The sequence below is a fragment of the Danio rerio genome, chromosome 20 (assembly GCF_049306965.1).
Source record: "Danio rerio strain Tuebingen ecotype United States chromosome 20, GRCz12tu, whole genome shotgun sequence".
Taxonomy (NCBI): Eukaryota; Metazoa; Chordata; class Actinopteri; order Cypriniformes; family Danionidae; genus Danio; species Danio rerio.
Genome location: NC_133195.1, coordinates 41,207,551 through 41,225,410, shown reverse-complemented (window position 1 = coordinate 41,225,410; position 17,860 = coordinate 41,207,551).

The window sequence follows — 17,860 nt, the reverse complement described above, 5'->3', positions numbered from 1 at the left end:
GACAAAGTCCAAATGACCGATGAATCCTGCGTTGCAGCATAGGTTATTGTATACATTTTTTTTTAAATGACAGGAACAAACACAGCACATGGTTGGCTATGCTGTGGTCTTGTGGTGAAAATAAACTTTAACACTTTATTCCCCACAGCCGAAATCTTCATCTGTCAGTGTTCGTCATCTTCGTGTCATGACCAGTCCAGTAATACCCCCCCCCCACTCTGCTAGTGTCTGAAGAGAAAGGCACGTTCATGTTTTAACGTATCCGCACTACATATTTGAAAATGTACCGTGTCGACGTTGATGCGTTCAGATAAAAGATCCGAACCCAACTCGATTCATAAATTCGACTCTGAGTTGATTATTTCATTAAAAAATCAATAGTTTTAAACATGGTGCACTTTCACATTTAAACCTCAGCTGGATGTTTTTCTATTAGTGCTGCTGTGTTACACACTGCATGGACGGTCATTTTCAAAAACCCATAATAGGGGCTTTTTAACCCTTTAACAGGTCTCATAACCATCTGGTTGACCTTTTATCCATATATTATCATCATTTTTTAATTATTTATTATTATATTATTTATTATTTATCAGAGCGGTGTCAGTTAGTTATTCAATACAAGATGCAAGCCAAAAAAAATGATATTAAGGAGTGCACCTTAAAGGGTTAAACTGAAATGACTCCAAAAATTATTGTGAACCTGCTCAACTATAAGCCTGACTCCACATTGGATTCTGCGATGTGACTACTGGATGTACACACACTGCTATATCTATGCTAAAACGATATATTGTGCAACCCTACTAAACATGATTGCACTACCAAATTTATTACCAAACCAATCCAACAAACAGCCCCTCGATTCACAATCATGCTGTTATTTCTAATTTCTATCCAGTTGTAGCTGCTTTCTACTGCAATTCAGTGTTTTTTGCGAATAAATCTACCACTCAGATAATCACAGGCTTATTTAGAGCTATTTATCCATTGATCAATACCATTTATTCATTTAACAAACAGTTTCCTTCGAAGCGACATGAAAACAAGAAATGATAAAGCAATCAGTTTAAAGTCTTAGGAAAAGTAATGGCTGCCTCAGCAAGGGCTATAATCAAGCCTTCGCCTAATTAAGTGCTATATTTCATTTATGCGTTATGTCTGCAGTCTCCTCGGAATTTATGACAAATGTTATGCAGGAACACGTCTTGCAATTGCACCCGGCTCTATTTTAAGTTCGCAGAGCTGTAAATTATGCAGAGACTGGATTGTAGCGGATGTGTTGATATCCTCCTCGCACATCTCTGACACACAGTGTAGTCAGGGCTAGCATAACAGCGGGGAGCTAAATGTGAGAAGCTTAGTCACCAAATGAACTTCCTACTCTGGCCTTAGTCAAGTTTGGGGGACGATCACAACTTCATGTTTTCGATTCACATTTCATATGCACTCACAGACTTGACTTTTTAGACTTCTTTCTCTTTTTTTTTGGACATATTTGCTCAGCCTGCTTAGCTGTTGCGTTTCTACGGACGGCTGCTTTAACTTTTGGATAATGATAAATAAAAAAATTATGGTGATTATTATCTCTTACATATCAAAATGGTTATTGAAAATAAACATTTTGATATGTAAGATGGAACCTTATTAAACCTTAAGAACCTGCAACCTAAAGCACACTGAACACACTTTTCTGTTATTAGAACTTTTTTTGCTGGCAAGAGCTTTGCCAACAAAAAGCTGCACTTTTTATATCGCTAAACAACCACTGACTTGCTGCATATTTTGCGCGATCGCTGCTGTTGATATTGTTATAATTTTAATATTTAATAATATTGTGATATTCATGATTTGTGAACTCCTACAAGCTCCGGATAACTCGAAGCAACCAAACCACACTGCCTTAGTTTTTTGACAAGTGAGCTGTGCTTTTTAGGTCGCTAAACAACTACTGACTCAGCTGCATATTGTGTGAGATCGCTGCTGTTGATATTGTTATAATTGTAGTATTTAATAACATTGTGATATTCATGATTTGTGAACTCAAACTAGCTCCAAATAACTTGAAACAGCGACCAAACGACACTGCCTTTTTTGTTGACAAGAAAAAACGTTGCTGTGCTTTTTACGTCGCTTAGCAACCACTGACTCAGCTGCATATTGTGTGCGATCGCTGCTGTTGATATTTTTATAATTGGGTAACACTTTACAATAAGGTTCATTAGTTAATGCATTTACAAACATGAACTAATCATGAACAACACATGTACAGCATTTATTAATCATAATTGAACATTTATTAATGCATTATTAATATCTAAGTCCATGCTTGTTAACATTAGTTAATGCACCATGAGTTAACATGAACTAACAATAAACTACTGTATTTTCATTAACTAACATTAATGAACGTTAACTAAGCAGCCATTGCCTCAGCTGCATATTGTTCGCTATCACAGCTGTTTGTATTGTTACAGTAATTGTAATATTTAATAATATTGTGATATTCTTGATTTGTGAACTCATACAAGCTCCAGGTATCTTGAAACAGCAACCAAACAACACTGCCTACTTTGTTGACAAGAAAAAAAGAAGTGCGCTGCACTTTTGATGTGCCTAAGCAACCACTGACTCAGCTGCATATTATGCACGATTGCTGCTGTTGATATTGCAATAATTATAACATCTTGATTTGTGAACTCTTACAACTCTGAATAACCTGAAACAGCGAACACTAGTCTCTCTTTTATTTTTAAACCACACTGCCTTATTTTTGCTGACAAGAAGAAAAAAAGTGCTCTGTGCTTTTTATTTAGCTAGACAACCACAATATTGTTTATATATATATATATATATATATATAGAGGGAGGGGGGGATGGATGGATGGATGGATGGATGGATGGATGGATGGATGGATGGATGGATGGATGGATGGATGGATGGATGGATGGATGGATGGATGGATGGATGGATGGATGGATGGATGGATGGATGGATGGATGGATGGATGGATGGATGGATGGATGGATGGATGGATAGATATGATGTGCTCACAATTCTGACATTATAACAATTATGACTTCAATTTTTCCAAACTTCAAGATATAAACTTGCAATTGTTACATTAATTTTTAACTTACAAATGTAAGAAACAAACAATTCTGAAAACAAGACAATTTCATTCTGTGGCAGACTGAAGTTTCCACACACAAGATCTCACAAGAAGTAGTCTATAGCAGAAAGCCTGTTAGATTCGGTCCTGTCAGAACTGCGGGTGTGATATAAAAGCTAAAGGGAAATTAAAACATCCTAAATGCACCTCACATTATTGCCTGCTCCATCTGCAATGCATCGGTCTTGAAGTGCGTTTTACAGAAGCCCATTCACGGAGCTCAAAATGAAAATTTCAGCGAACAAGATCCTGGTTTGATACAGCTCATGAAACCTGAGCAGAATGATACATGCTGAGAATACACATTGTGTCTGATGTTTGGTTATGGATCACTCGAGTCTCTCCGATGCCAGTAAAACACCTTCATAAAAGCCTCGCAGCACCCTTCAGCTATCAGATCATGCGAGCCCATTTACCCAGCCGTTTGATCCCGCGAGGAATACAAGGCTAAAATTGTCTCTCTTTTTTTACACATCTGAATGCCTCAGTAGTAGAAGTGCATGAAATTACACTTCAAATTGGCATGCGTTTTCCATCCCTACAGGGAAAGATGCATTCCCACGTCTTGGTACATTAATCAACTGGAAATTGAGACAACGGTTGAACACAATATTGGTGTCAGTGAGCGGAATACAATGTAGAACTTCCACAGCCTGAAACGAACCACGAGGGTCTCCGGTATCACTCAGTTCATTAACATTTCATACAAAGAATACAACACAAGAGCCCTCTGGAGTGAGACTGCCTTTATTTACACAGACTCCGACTGCTAGCAGAAAAGGTAAGGAAGGATAATCACGCTTTTCTGAACATAACACGGTGGGTTCTGCTTCCTAGCGCGCTTCCAGAGCTGACAAAAAACCACAACAAATGGCCTGAAATGTAGGTTGTCTCCCAACCTAGAAAGCTCTTGTAGCAGAACTGCCAGCATTCTTCAAACAAACTGCCAAAACCCATCAAGACAGAGCTGCTAATGAGATAACGTATTTCCCCAGTGCGTTAAAGGGACAGTTCACCAAACAAATGAACAATGTTTTATTTACTTGCTTCTATGCAATGCAAATGATATTTCTGTTAAACACAAAAGAAGATATTTTAAAGAATGTTGGGAACCAGTAGCCATTGACTTCATTCGTCAGTTGCCAACATTCTTTAAAATAACTTTTTTTAAGCAGAAAAAGTTTTGGAACCACTTTAGAGTACGAATGGGTATCATTTAGATCAGTGTTTCTCAACCACGTTCCTAGAGGACCTCAAGCACTGCATGTTTTGGATGTCTCCTTCGTCCATCTCACCCATTTTAGGTATTTCACTCTCTGCTAATAGGTTGATGATCTGAATCAGGCGTGTTTGATTAAAGAGACAGAAGCTGCGTTCCAAATGGCACACTATACAGTATGCCAGGGGTCACCAACCCTGTTCCTGGAGAGCTACCTTCCTGCAGAATTCAGTCCCAACCCTGATCAAACACACCTGAACCAATTAATAGTACCTAAAGCAGCACTTGATAATTACAAACAGGTGTGTTTGGTCAGGGTTGCAACTGAAATCTGCAGGAAGGTAGCTCTCCAGGAACAGGTTTGGTGACCCCTGCACTATGCACTCATGCACTAGATCAACAGGATAGTATATATGAAGTGTCCTCCCAAATAGAGCACTAATGTTTTTTTACTAAGCGGAAATTCAAACTGTTCCATAATAACGTTTGACGGTTGCCAAATCAGTGTAATAAACGACCGAATTATCAAATAATACCTGCCGCGATTATGACTGCATTCACCATCGGGAGGCGCTATAATCAATCTCGTAGAAGAATTTTGCTTTTACCATCCAAAATAAATAAAGTTATCCAACATGTGCGCCTGATAGCTCCACCCCTTCCTCTACGTGAGCAAACCTGTGGTCGTTGAGAGCGTGAAGTGTCCATCATTACACACATTTTACCGGCTGAATGAGTGCATCATCCGGGTAATTAAAGTGCACATATTATTTTTAGAGTTTTCAGTGTGAACACACTACTTACACTATTCATACTACAAAATGGCGTAGAATAGTGCATAAGTATGCAATTTGAGATGCAGCTAACGAAAATGTGCAGAGCTGGTGCTCCTCCAGGAATATAGTTAAGAAACACTGATTTAGATTTTATCGATAGATACAGATTCCGATGCTGCCTATCGATACCAGCTATAAAAAATTAGGGCTGCCCGATACTGGACAAATATGCAATATTGTTGTTGAGTGTTGCTATAACTATATTTCTTACGACATAACTAACTTTAAAAAAATGCTATTTTATCAGCAATTTAAATCACTTATTTATTTAATTATCATATTAAAATAAACAGGTAATAAATATTCGTTAATTTTCATTCGGCTTAGTCCATGATTTGTCAGGGGTCGCCAGCGGAATGAACCACCAACCTATCCAACATATGTTTCACACAGCGGATGCCCTTCCAGCCCCAACCCATTCTGGGAAACACCTATACACTCTTGCATTCACACACTACTCACACACTACAGCCAATTCAGTTCATCCAATTCACCTATAGCACATGTCTTTGGACTGCACACAGACTCCACACAGAAATGTCACCTGGTCCAGCCGGGTCTCAAACCAGCGACCATTTTGCTGTGAGGCAACAGTGCTAACCTCTTAACCATTGTGCCATCGGTAATATGTATTTACCGAGTTAATTCAATCTAAGCAATCTATGTTAAGGTGCAAACATTTAGACTTTAAAACACCATTTTAAAGCTTGTATATAAATTATTTACAACTCCGACATATGTACATTCAATACATTTTTATTATCTAGAAAGTACGATGAGCTACCATTTATACTAACACAAATATTAAATCATCTAACTATTTTTTATTCCACTAATATTTTCTGCCACAGTTTTTATGAATTTGTACAATCATTTCACTGCACAAATCTCATACAATGTTGTTTATGTACTGGTCAAATAAATGCAAGGCCCTTCAAATATCAGCATATCTAATAGAAAGTGTGAAACTGTTTGATCGCATATTCCTCCGTGCACTTTCCACTGGCTCATTCTCTCCCTTATTGCCTCCACAATTTCCGGGATATTGTGTCTAATTTGTGGGCATCAGGGAACCACTATGAACTCAATTACATACCAGTCCAAAGTAATACCAGTTCTCAGTACCTATCCCTAAATGAGGGTGAATAAATGGTGATTAAAATGTTAATTTTTGCATGAACTAACCCTTTAATGCGAAGCACCTCACACCTTGACACTATAAATCTTGTCTTAAAGGGTGTTTCTATTTTTTATTTAATTTATTCCTCAATCTTTATAGTAAGAGCGAGAAATAACAACTTATAATAGGCAAAACAATCCTGATAAATACAGTTTGAAGTAAAAAAAAAATTAAATAAAGTGGTCTGTTTGCCTCGGAATCACTGTTATGCATTAAGTCTCTATAATTCACATTTATATTCACATTTCAAATAATTTATTTAATTAAATAGGACACTTCACATGAAATGCTGCATTTAACTAAAAGCATCACTTGAGAGTTTTATATATACATTGTTAGTTTAGAGTTCATTTGAATAGATTTACCACAGAGGATTACAAAGGCAGATTGATTACATGATCAGGGTCATTGTCTGATTCAGTAGCTTTGCTGGTGCTGTCAATCAACCGTGATTAGTGCTTTCGTTAACTACTGAACCTATACTTACTTTGACAGTGCATTTTTTACATTTATATAATAACAGTCAGATTTATTTTTCATTATATATTACCATTTAGCCATTTCTGAAAGAAATGTAAACTTAAAAAAGACATTCCTCCTTAAGAATCCAGAGGCAAACACAATGCAGTTTCCACAAAAATATTAGACAGTACAGTTATTTTTAACATTAATTATAATAAGACGTGTACAGTTCAAAAAAGTCAAAATAATTAGACGTCTTGAGAAAATTTTATTATTTATTTTTTTATTCAAGTGCCATTCAATGATTTACACATTTCTAAATATAAACATATTAGTTTTAATAACTAATTCTAATAATTATTACATTGTGTCTTTGCCATGATGACAATGTCCTCTTTTAGTTATTTTACAAGGTACTAGTTCACAGCTTAAACTTTATTTTAAAGGCTAAACTGGGTTATTTAGGTTAGCTTGGAAAGTACTTTAGACAACAGTGGTTTGTTCAAGCCAATTGGGAAAAAAAGTGTATAAAGGGGGCTAATGGAATTTTTTAAATTAAAATAGCTGTTATTCCAGCCAAACTAAACAACATGGGCTTATTCTGAAAATTTTGCGCTACGCCACTGCTGATAACCTATGTATGGACGGCTTTCCCGCTGTTACCTGTTTGTCCATTAGCTCGCCGAGTATGTCGGTGGACTTGAAATGCAGAGAGAAGTTGAGCACAACGATGGGGTTTGAGTCCAGCGAAGAACATTCCAGAAAGCAGCTAAGACAAAAACAAAAGCCAAAAAATAAAATAACCAAGTACATAACAAGGTGAGAATGTCGTAAATGTTTTATAAATAAATCAAGCTGTCGCGAGGGCTTTTCTTTTTCTGGATTGCTTTTGAAAATATTGTCAGTTGTGTTTAGGGATGTGGGTGGGCGCTGGTCAATCAGTGCTTTTAAAAAACACCATTAGTTTGGTTTAGGGAAGAAGGAGGGTGGGTCAGTTGATCTGTTAGTCATTCAGTCAGTCAACTGGGCCTCTGGTGGATTTACGTGAGAAGGGCAGGCACAGATGGCACTCGCGAGAGAAATTTGAGATCTGAAAAAGCATACACATTGGCCTCTGGTGGATTTGCAAAAACAAAACAAAAAAACATACATCCTGGGAAGTATTTTGTGCTCTCCATAAATGTATATAGGGGTACTTTCTCAGAATGAGGCTGGGTTGAAATTAAAAGATTAAAGGAAATAGAGCTGCACAATATATAGTTTCAGCATTGATATCACGATGTGCATGTCTGCAATAGTCACATCGCAGGTTCTGCAATGTTGATTTTATATGCTAGGATAATAATTGACCAGCAGCTGCAGTTAGGAATCTATGAGATATTGTAGAATCACTGAAGAGTTTAATCATAACGGAGTCAAGTTTATCATTTGTCTGAATTTTTAGGGCATTTAACCGTAAGCGTGCAGGCACAAATTGTAATGTTTTATTTATAAAAATGAAAACTGCACAATGTTATTTTACAATTATTCAATTTCTGTATCTGAATACTGTTCGACTCCCCAGAAGTTGCTCTATTATGTTTATCTATGTTTTTAATCCTAATCCTAACCATTACTATTCATTTGTTTATTATATTTAATTTGCATGATTCTCTCCCCTACAAAATCATCACAATCTAAATTAATCGGTTAATTTCAAATAGTGCTATGGAAGTCTGGTGAAATTATTCATATCTTAATGTATATCAGAGTACAATAAAATATCTCAATGTCAGATTTTTCCAATATCAGCCTCAATAGGAAACACTGTTAAAATGTCTTTGATGTTTTAAATATCTATTAAACAAGTATTTGAGAAAGAATACGAATTTCACATGGAAATATTTGACTTAAACTGTATTGTAAGTAAAAATCAACATATTAGAATGATTTTTAAAGAACAATGTGATACTAAAGGCAGGATGGATAATTCTAAAAACTCAGCTTTGCAGTCACAAAAATAAAAAGCATTTTAAACTATAAGAAAGTACAAAACACTTACTTTAAATTGTAATAATATTTCACATTTTCTGTGTTTGTTCTATATTTTAAAAATAAAAATAAAAATGCAACTTCAGTAATTCTTAGAGGCTTCTTTCTAAGATATATTTTTTACAAAAAAAAAGTTGTCATTAGAATTTGATTTACACCACATTTCATCTTATCTAAATAATGATAACCGCAATGCATGTGCATTTTTAAACCCGTGAATGTTCTTGATATTGAGAATACAGATTTATTTTTTTGATCGGCCCACTCTCCAGAGGAGACACAGCAGGGATCCGGGCATGAGATCAGCTGTGCACACAGAGGATTAAGGAGAGAGAGTTAATAATCAGAAGATCTAAGGAGTATTTGCTTTTAATCTGTCCAGCTCAACCTTTGCCATCTGTGTCACTTGGAAATCAAGCAATAGCCAATCATCACAAATAAAACCGATCCATCGTCAAACAATCCTCAAAGCAGCTGCAAAACAATCCATCAGACATATGTGGAATGAAAATTCAGTTTCATTTCAAATTCATTAGATTTGTTAGGTTGGTATTTATGTTGTTGTGCTCCCCATCTCTTGTCATTTTGAATTGTTTTGCTGGTTATTTTATGTTAATGAATAATTTAGTTGGGGTACTTTGGCTGTTGATTATTTATATTATACGTTGTCTTGGGATCACGAGTGATTTTTAAATTGGGGTCTGTAACAAATAAGCAAAATTATAATGTATTTATTTGAAAAGACAATGAGACCTAATTATGTACAATATAATTATATAGATATTTAAATAATTAATTTTAATTTATTTGTGTTATAGTGATTCTTACATTTTTATCATCATTACTATAGTTTTCAATGTCACATGATTATTAAAAATGATGCTCAAGAAACATTTCTTATTATTATCATCCATGTTGAAAACAGACATGCTGCTAATATAATTAAAAAAAAAATAATCAGTCTTATGTTACACGTGTATCCTGTACTTGTAGAAATAGCCCAAAACACATGGTATGAGTCAAAATTACTTCATACCAAAAATTGTTTGAATATTAAAGTAAAGATCAACTTCCATGAAGAAATTTTGTAAATGTATTTTCATAACTTAATTGTTTGATGCATTACTAAGAAATTTAGTTTGAACTTCTTTAAAGGTGATTTTATCAGTATTTTTTGCACCTTCGGGTTACAAATGAAGAGTTCAGATGCAAAAACCTCTAAATGAAATGTGAAATGTCCTTCTAAAATGAGCAATTCTGTGACGTTCTTATGTGTAGGGTCAGTAATTTCACTTCTATGGCAAAAAATAAGTTAGTTTCACTGTCTTTTAAGTCAAATAAATCAACATAAAGCGGGCGGAGAAAAATGTTCATTTTCGACTGAAATTTCAGATAGCACTTAGGGTTTTTGCATCTGAACTCTTAAAATATTCTAATAGCTGTATCTTGGTCAAATATTGTCCTAAACCACTCATCAACAGAGAGCTTATTTGTTCAACTTTCTGATTATATACAGTATATACTGTAAATCTCAATTTACAACAATTGTCCCTCATGACCAGGTCCAGCTCACATGTCGTAAATGTCGCTTTTTCAATATTGTGATATCATAAATAGTTATGGAACCTCAAATATCCATATATAGTGTATTTTTCCAACATAACACACTATAATGAACCCTATAGCATAACATAAGCCAAAAATGTATTTTCTCTCCCTATAATAATATTCACATGTGCTCAAATCTGATTGAAGATCAGTCCTTTTGCAGAGATAAAACAAGACCGATTAAACAGCGGCTCGATTTCCAACAAGCTGAACACAGAGTCGCACTCGATTACTATGAAATCAATAGATCTGAGCCACCGGTCTTTGCTGTAAGGTAATTATATTTTAATTCAAGTCACATTTTACACTCCAGCTTGATCCTATTAAAGAGTGAAATGGCAATGGCCTTTGCTCGCTAAACTACTAATCGGCATTTATGCCTGCACCTGATGTTTCACATAAAAAACGGACTCGTAATAAACCTCTAAGGCTTCAATACCACACAATGACCAAGTAATATCAAACTGCATTTCTACCACTTTGTATTATACAAATGACAAGCTGAAATCAACTGCATCATAATAGCGCTAATGAAAACACTAAAGAGGAAAATGCAAGGAATCACTTTAAATATGGCGACTGAACTGTGTGTTTGCATTTATTGGGGGGGGGGAAATACGAGCTCATTGGGTTAATAGCAGAGTGTGAACTACAGGGGTGTTTGAACAACCTAACACAATCTAACGGCAATTTGTAACTTTTTGATTTAGTTACTATTATATGAAGTTGTACAATTTGATTTGTACAATTTAGTACGATTTACTCATCCCCAATGACAGTTGGGTTTCGGGGTGGGGTTGGGTGTCACTCCTATTTAAAATCCTACATTTTCATACAACTGAACTAGTACAAATTTTCACAAATTAGCCACTAAACTGACAAAACATAAAATAGTTACGTGTCCTCATGAGATCAGGCTGACCAAACCTAATTAACCCACCAAAACCAAACCCAAAACTTAGATGTAAGGGGGGGACAGCCCTTTAAATAGTTTGAAATAGTTTACTCTGACCTGTATCCTACATAACAGTATTAATTACAATATCATATAAAAATACACTTGACCACCCCTATGAAGGTTCATTCCATTGCGAATGCATGCAATATATTGCGCCAAGCAGTCTACGCAAGATAATATTAATTTTTCCGTCTGAAACCAGCTGATCTAGATCACAAATAGACATGTGAGATAAAATAGGTGTTTGTATTTACACATAGCCTAGAAATAAAGTAAAATTAGATGCATAGTTTGTATTTTAATAGACACCTGCTTGCATATGTCATGGAAGTTAAACAGTAATAAGTGCAATCCCGTCCATTTATCAGAGTGCAGGTATGCAAACTTGCCACCATGTGTTTCATATCAAAAATATTTGTTTTTATAAACAACACATCTGCTGAAATAGCCAGACACTTCTGTAGGTCAGAATACACTCAATGTCCCTCATAACACTTAAATCAGTTTGATTAATAAATTAGCCTAGATGTAATTGAATTAAATATTTAAAGTGGAATATTTAATATTTGAATTCATTAATTAATTCAATATAAAATTTGCACCCGGGTTAATATATATTAGGGCTGCAAGATATTGGACAAATTTGACATTGCAATATTGTTTTCTCTGCTGTATATATTGTGATATGAATACAATTTCACCAGTTGACTTAAATAGCTAATATATATATATATATATATATATACATATATATTACCCACTGCGCCACTGCCTTGCCCAATAAATATATATATATATATATATATATATATATATATATATATATATATATATATATATATATATATATATATATATATTTATATTTATTGAGACAAAGCATTTAATTTCATATAAATACTGTTCTTTTGGATTTTTTTATTAAACAGGGAATCTGGGAAAAATATAAGCAGCATTTATATATATATAAACCAGGGCGTGAATTATACAATGGCTTAATAATTACTTTTTTTTTAAATTGCATGATTTTTTTTTACAATTTTGTTTCATTGCTGTGCCATCCTAAATTGAACTGCTGTATAAGAAAAGTATCATTGCATTTCATAGCGTCTCATTTCTCAATGACCTTTTTCTCATACTGTCCTTGGGGAAGGAAAGACTTGGAAATACATTTCACACATCAGACTAAATGAATGCAAGATCTCCATTCTACTTTGACCCATTTACCGTGACACTTCTTTAGCCTTTCCTGCCTTGCGGTTATCTGCAGATGTTAATATTTGATGCCCGTGTGGTCAAAAGGACCAAGGTGAACCGCAAAACTGCTGAGGCCGACAAGTGTTATGAAAGAAGTTGTTAATTTTTCATAGCAGGGATTTTGCATAATAATCTTTGGAGGAGTTAGCGAGGAAAATTTTTAAAGCAGAACTAAAAATAATGAATCCTTTCGGAGGCATCCAAAAAAAAAAAGCAGCAGAATGTTGCAGTTCACTGTCTCCTAATTATAGTCTTTCTCTCAGTATTACCTCCAATTACAGCACAACACCTCCTCTTCTAGCGTCCCTTGCTGTGTCAAACTGATCAACATGTTCTATATGCCAAATTACTCCCACCACCCAACCAATTTATATTTAGTAAATCAAGACATTTTTTGTGTATTTATTTGTTTATTTACTTAGTTTGACAGTGTCCCCAAATAAAGATTTTAAACGAACGTTCCCTGAAAGTGGTACTTATGCCACAAATGCACAGAGTAATATGAGCTAATGGACAGTATCAGTGGGTCGGCTCATGCTGCCGGGCGGATGGTTGGAGAGTGTTGATCATCCGACTTATCAGAGCTAACAAAAAAATTGGGATTTGTGAATACGTGACTACACTGGAAATTAACACGGAAGGCAAGTTTATCTGAAAATATGCAAGTTTGATCAATCTTTGTGGTCATATACAGCTAAACTTGAAAAGACTTGGAACTGGAAACTGATGTCCTCTCTCACTTCACATTCTCTAGAAAGTGACTCCCGGTTAGACTATTGCAACTCTCTCTATCTTGGACTTCCTAAGTCAAGATCGATCGATTATAGAAAATAGTAATAGTAATGTAACTACTCCCATCATTCCTTCTTCAGGCAAATGTGTAAATATTAGATCTAATCAGCAATGACGTTAATTGCATTGGCATATTTATCTGACGTTTTCCCAGCTTGTAGTAGTCGATCAAAAAGCTATTTATGACTATGCACTAGCAGTGGAGTTTACTGCGATGTGACGGGGCGCCACCTGAAATCTTGCCTAGGATGCCAAATCGGTTAGGGCCGGGCCTGGGACTAAGCTCTTATTGTATAGTATTATCATTTTACTCAATAGCAAATTGACTGTACTTAGCATTCCACTAAAAAAGGTTCAAAATAACACTAAAAACGATTCTTTGATTTGTAGTCATGGGGAGCAATTTAAGTACACAACAACTAGAGCACCTTAAAGTCATTAAAGTGAATTTAAAATGTACAATGTTTATTTAGTTAGTGCACATTGTTCTTCTTTAGGTGAAGAACAAATCCATGCAAGTTAATGCAAGTTTGTTTTGCCATGATCTTTTATTAAAGTCTGACTGTTTGCTTCCATGTTTGTGGTGGTTCTTCTCTGTTGACATCAGCTTGACGGCTTCAGCAACAATAATACTTAACCACACCACTCTTACCATTAGTTTGCTACAAAGGTATGTTGTGCAAAAAGAAAGCCCCACCCGCTAGTCAATAGTCCATTTCAGATGAAAGTACATCAACATACTGAAATAAAAGTCTCAGCAACTTCCTGTCATGATGGCTTTAACCACCCCAAAGATAACACTTAAATGGGGTCCCCTAAAGAACAACTTTTTGGTGCTAATAGCACCTTAAATACAACAACCACTGAAAAAACAATGAGTGTGTGTGTAGTTCACACTAAATTTTAAGAAGAGCCACACTGTTCAAGGACGCAGAGTACTTTTTACAACCCTGATGTCCAAAATCAACTTTGAACACAGCTCCAGATTTCCTAGACCTGCTCCAGAGGCCTTCACAGACATAAATACACAGATAAATACACAAATACACAAGACCGCTACACTGTACATAAGTTATTCACCACATTTAAACATTCAAGACTTCTGCAACAGTATATTACTATGTCTGAAATAGCCTTCAGTTAAAAATGCGATACAATTTAAAAAGGGCAATAGCTAACACAAACCTTCTGGCCCTCTTCGTTTAGGGATCACACTTGGCTTCGTAGTCTTAAAAATAAAAGCTTTAGTTTTTCAATAATATTTTACATATAACTTAGAAATGTAAAATTTTAGGAAGGAGGAATGGTGCCATCTAGAGGCAATAATTTTATGTAACCCCATACACTGTAGTTTTGTGTGTAAATGCATAGAGAACCCCATTTTTTTGCATTTGCTTTTTGCTACTTTTACCTAGTGATTTAAACATATTTGGTTAGCATTTTGATTACAATCAAACATTAGTGATAAACAAAAAATTATTTAGACACAATCCAAAATACTTTTATATTTTAGAGTGTAATCCCTTCACTTTGGTCCACTATTTTCTGCGGTGGTTTATGTTATCTGTACCCCCAAAACATTCAGTGTTTTCTCATTTATTTCATTTTTGACCTCCAAAGTGACTGCAACGATCCTTTAACATGTGCTTTACTGTGTTCACATAGTGAACAGTAAAGTGAATAGTCTGAATAGTGAATAATCTGTGTATACTGAATAGTCTGAAATCACAATCGTCCTGTTTTGAAATAAAAGCTGAACAACAAAACACATAATTTTTTTCTTTAATTGGAGTAAAAACGTTTTTTGCAATCCGTTTCAGTTTTTAGATTTTTGAAATACGTTTCAAGAGACAAGTTTACAGAATAGATTAAAACGGCACCTTTTTGATAGATTAAGAAGATTGCAAAGTGTTTGCGCATAACACCAAGGTTTAGAGAAATCTGTAAAACTGAACACTTTTGGTTAATTATTAACCCAAAAAACAAAGGAAATGTGGTTGATGTACAACGATTTGAAAATCTGAAATCTGAGGGTTCAAACTATCTAAATATTTACAGAGTACTAAGAAAAAAAAGTACTGAGGAAATAACAATGAACAGTTTGACAAAATACAAACAAGATAATGGAGAATTCAGCTTACCAAGCTTGAAGTGTGACGATGCTAACTGTTAATTGGATAGAGCAGTGGTTCCCAAAGTGGAGGTCACAAGACAATGAGGGTACATCATATATGTTATTGAACTATTAGAATTAGCTCATTTTATCAATAATCTACAGAAGATAAAATAGTATTTAATAATTACAAAATAAACAACATGCAAATAAAAAGCCATCAGCCTTTCATTTTTTTCCATTGGATTGTGAGTCCTGGGTTATTAAGCCTAATTAATGACACAGTAGTATTAGTTGCAGCAGATTGATTTTACAGCACAATGTTAAACGTTGACACCTTTTTGGCACTCACGTACATTAAAAATAGAGGCCATGACTGAACATAGAGGACGATCCCCAAGTGGCGATCTCCAAAACAAACCAAGAAATGTTTTGTGCTGTAAACATTGCCCACCATTCTCATTAAGAGGGGTAAATAATATATTAAACTAATGATGACAATAACAATTTATATGGTTGTTAGACTGTTGCACTTTTTTGTGTTGACAATAAGCTTGTTATATAGTTCCTACTGGTGTGTATGCATCGTTGTGTGCAATGTTTGTATGCTTATAACCAAGGATGGAAATGTATTTGAAATGTATTTTAAAATAAAATCCAAAATACCTCAATTTTATGTGTATGTGTACCAAAATAAAATACAAAACGCAGCAGCCACAAATGTATTAAAACAAAATACTGTATTTTGTATTATACTACTAAATACTTTTACAAGGGAGCATCACATTTCTTCCCACACCTTCTATTGACAGGCCTATTTAAATCAATCCCTTTACCATTAAACTGACTTAGTGAAGTAAACAATGCTTGGCAGCAACAGCATTTCTCTGAGCAAGTTTAAGTCAGCTTCTCTGCAACCTCATTCACCTCTACTGTACATAAATATACATTTATAAAATTTTGCTTTTCTTTGATTTTAGTATAAATTTTGTACAAATTTCATACATAAAGTCCCGTCTTAAAGATGATCTCTGGATGAACTGTAAAAAAAAAAAAAACACAGTGAAAACTATCTAATGCAGATAATGAATTGAAACATAGTACTATATGTTTATCGTCATTCTGTTTTCATCCATTGCATGGTCAGTAAAATTACCACCATCTTATATTTAAAAAGGGTGGGTGATATATGAAGAGGCTATTTGAATTTTCATTCATTTTTCTTTGGCTTTGTCCCTTATTTTTGAAAGGTCGCCACAGCAGAATTATCTATTCCAGGATATGTTCTTACACAGTGGATGGCCCTCCAGCCGCAACCCAGTACTGAAAAACACCCATACACACTCATTCACACACACACACACACACACACACACACACACACACACACACACACACACACACACACACACACACACACACACACACACACACACACACACACACACTTACACTCATACAATTGGGCCAATTTAGTTTCTTCAATTCACTTATACCACATGTCTTTGGATTGTGGGCGAAGCCAGAGCACCAGGAGGAAACCCACACCAACACGGGGAGAACATGCAAACTCCACACAGAAACGCCAACTGACCCAGCCGGGACTCAAACCTGCAACCTTCTTGCTGTAAGGGAGTCTCAGTTTAGTCCCTTTAATGAACATCAGTACACCATCCTTTAGATGTTTTACATTTCTAAACATCCTCTGCATTTCCACCTGCAGCCCTGAGGTGGACACTGAGGATGCTCTAAAGCTCCTCATCCTGTTCTTAAGGACTGATATTTTATTCCATCTCAATAGTATACTATACTGCCATTACATATTAGCATTGACCACCTGCTTAATTATTTTTCTGTTCTGATCTCAAGCCTCGGCAAATAACTGAGAAAGCATCAATCTGAGGCCACATTTTTAAGATGTCATCATGTAGACTTCTTACAAAGTATTTTACAGTTTTTTTTTATTCAAAACACAAGACACTGAAGTAATTGGATACAAAAATTAGCCCATTTTCATAAACTCTATCAAATACAAATTACAAAATACTGCAAATTTAAAAATACATGTACCATAAATACTGCCCATCCCTGTTTATAACCACCTCCAACGATAGAGGGGGTCACAAGTCACTGGAATCGTCATTTTGGGGGTCGCGAGCTAAAAAGTTTGGGAACCCCTGGATAGAGTACAATGAACAAAGCTTAGTTCGAAATCCACATTGCAACAGTAG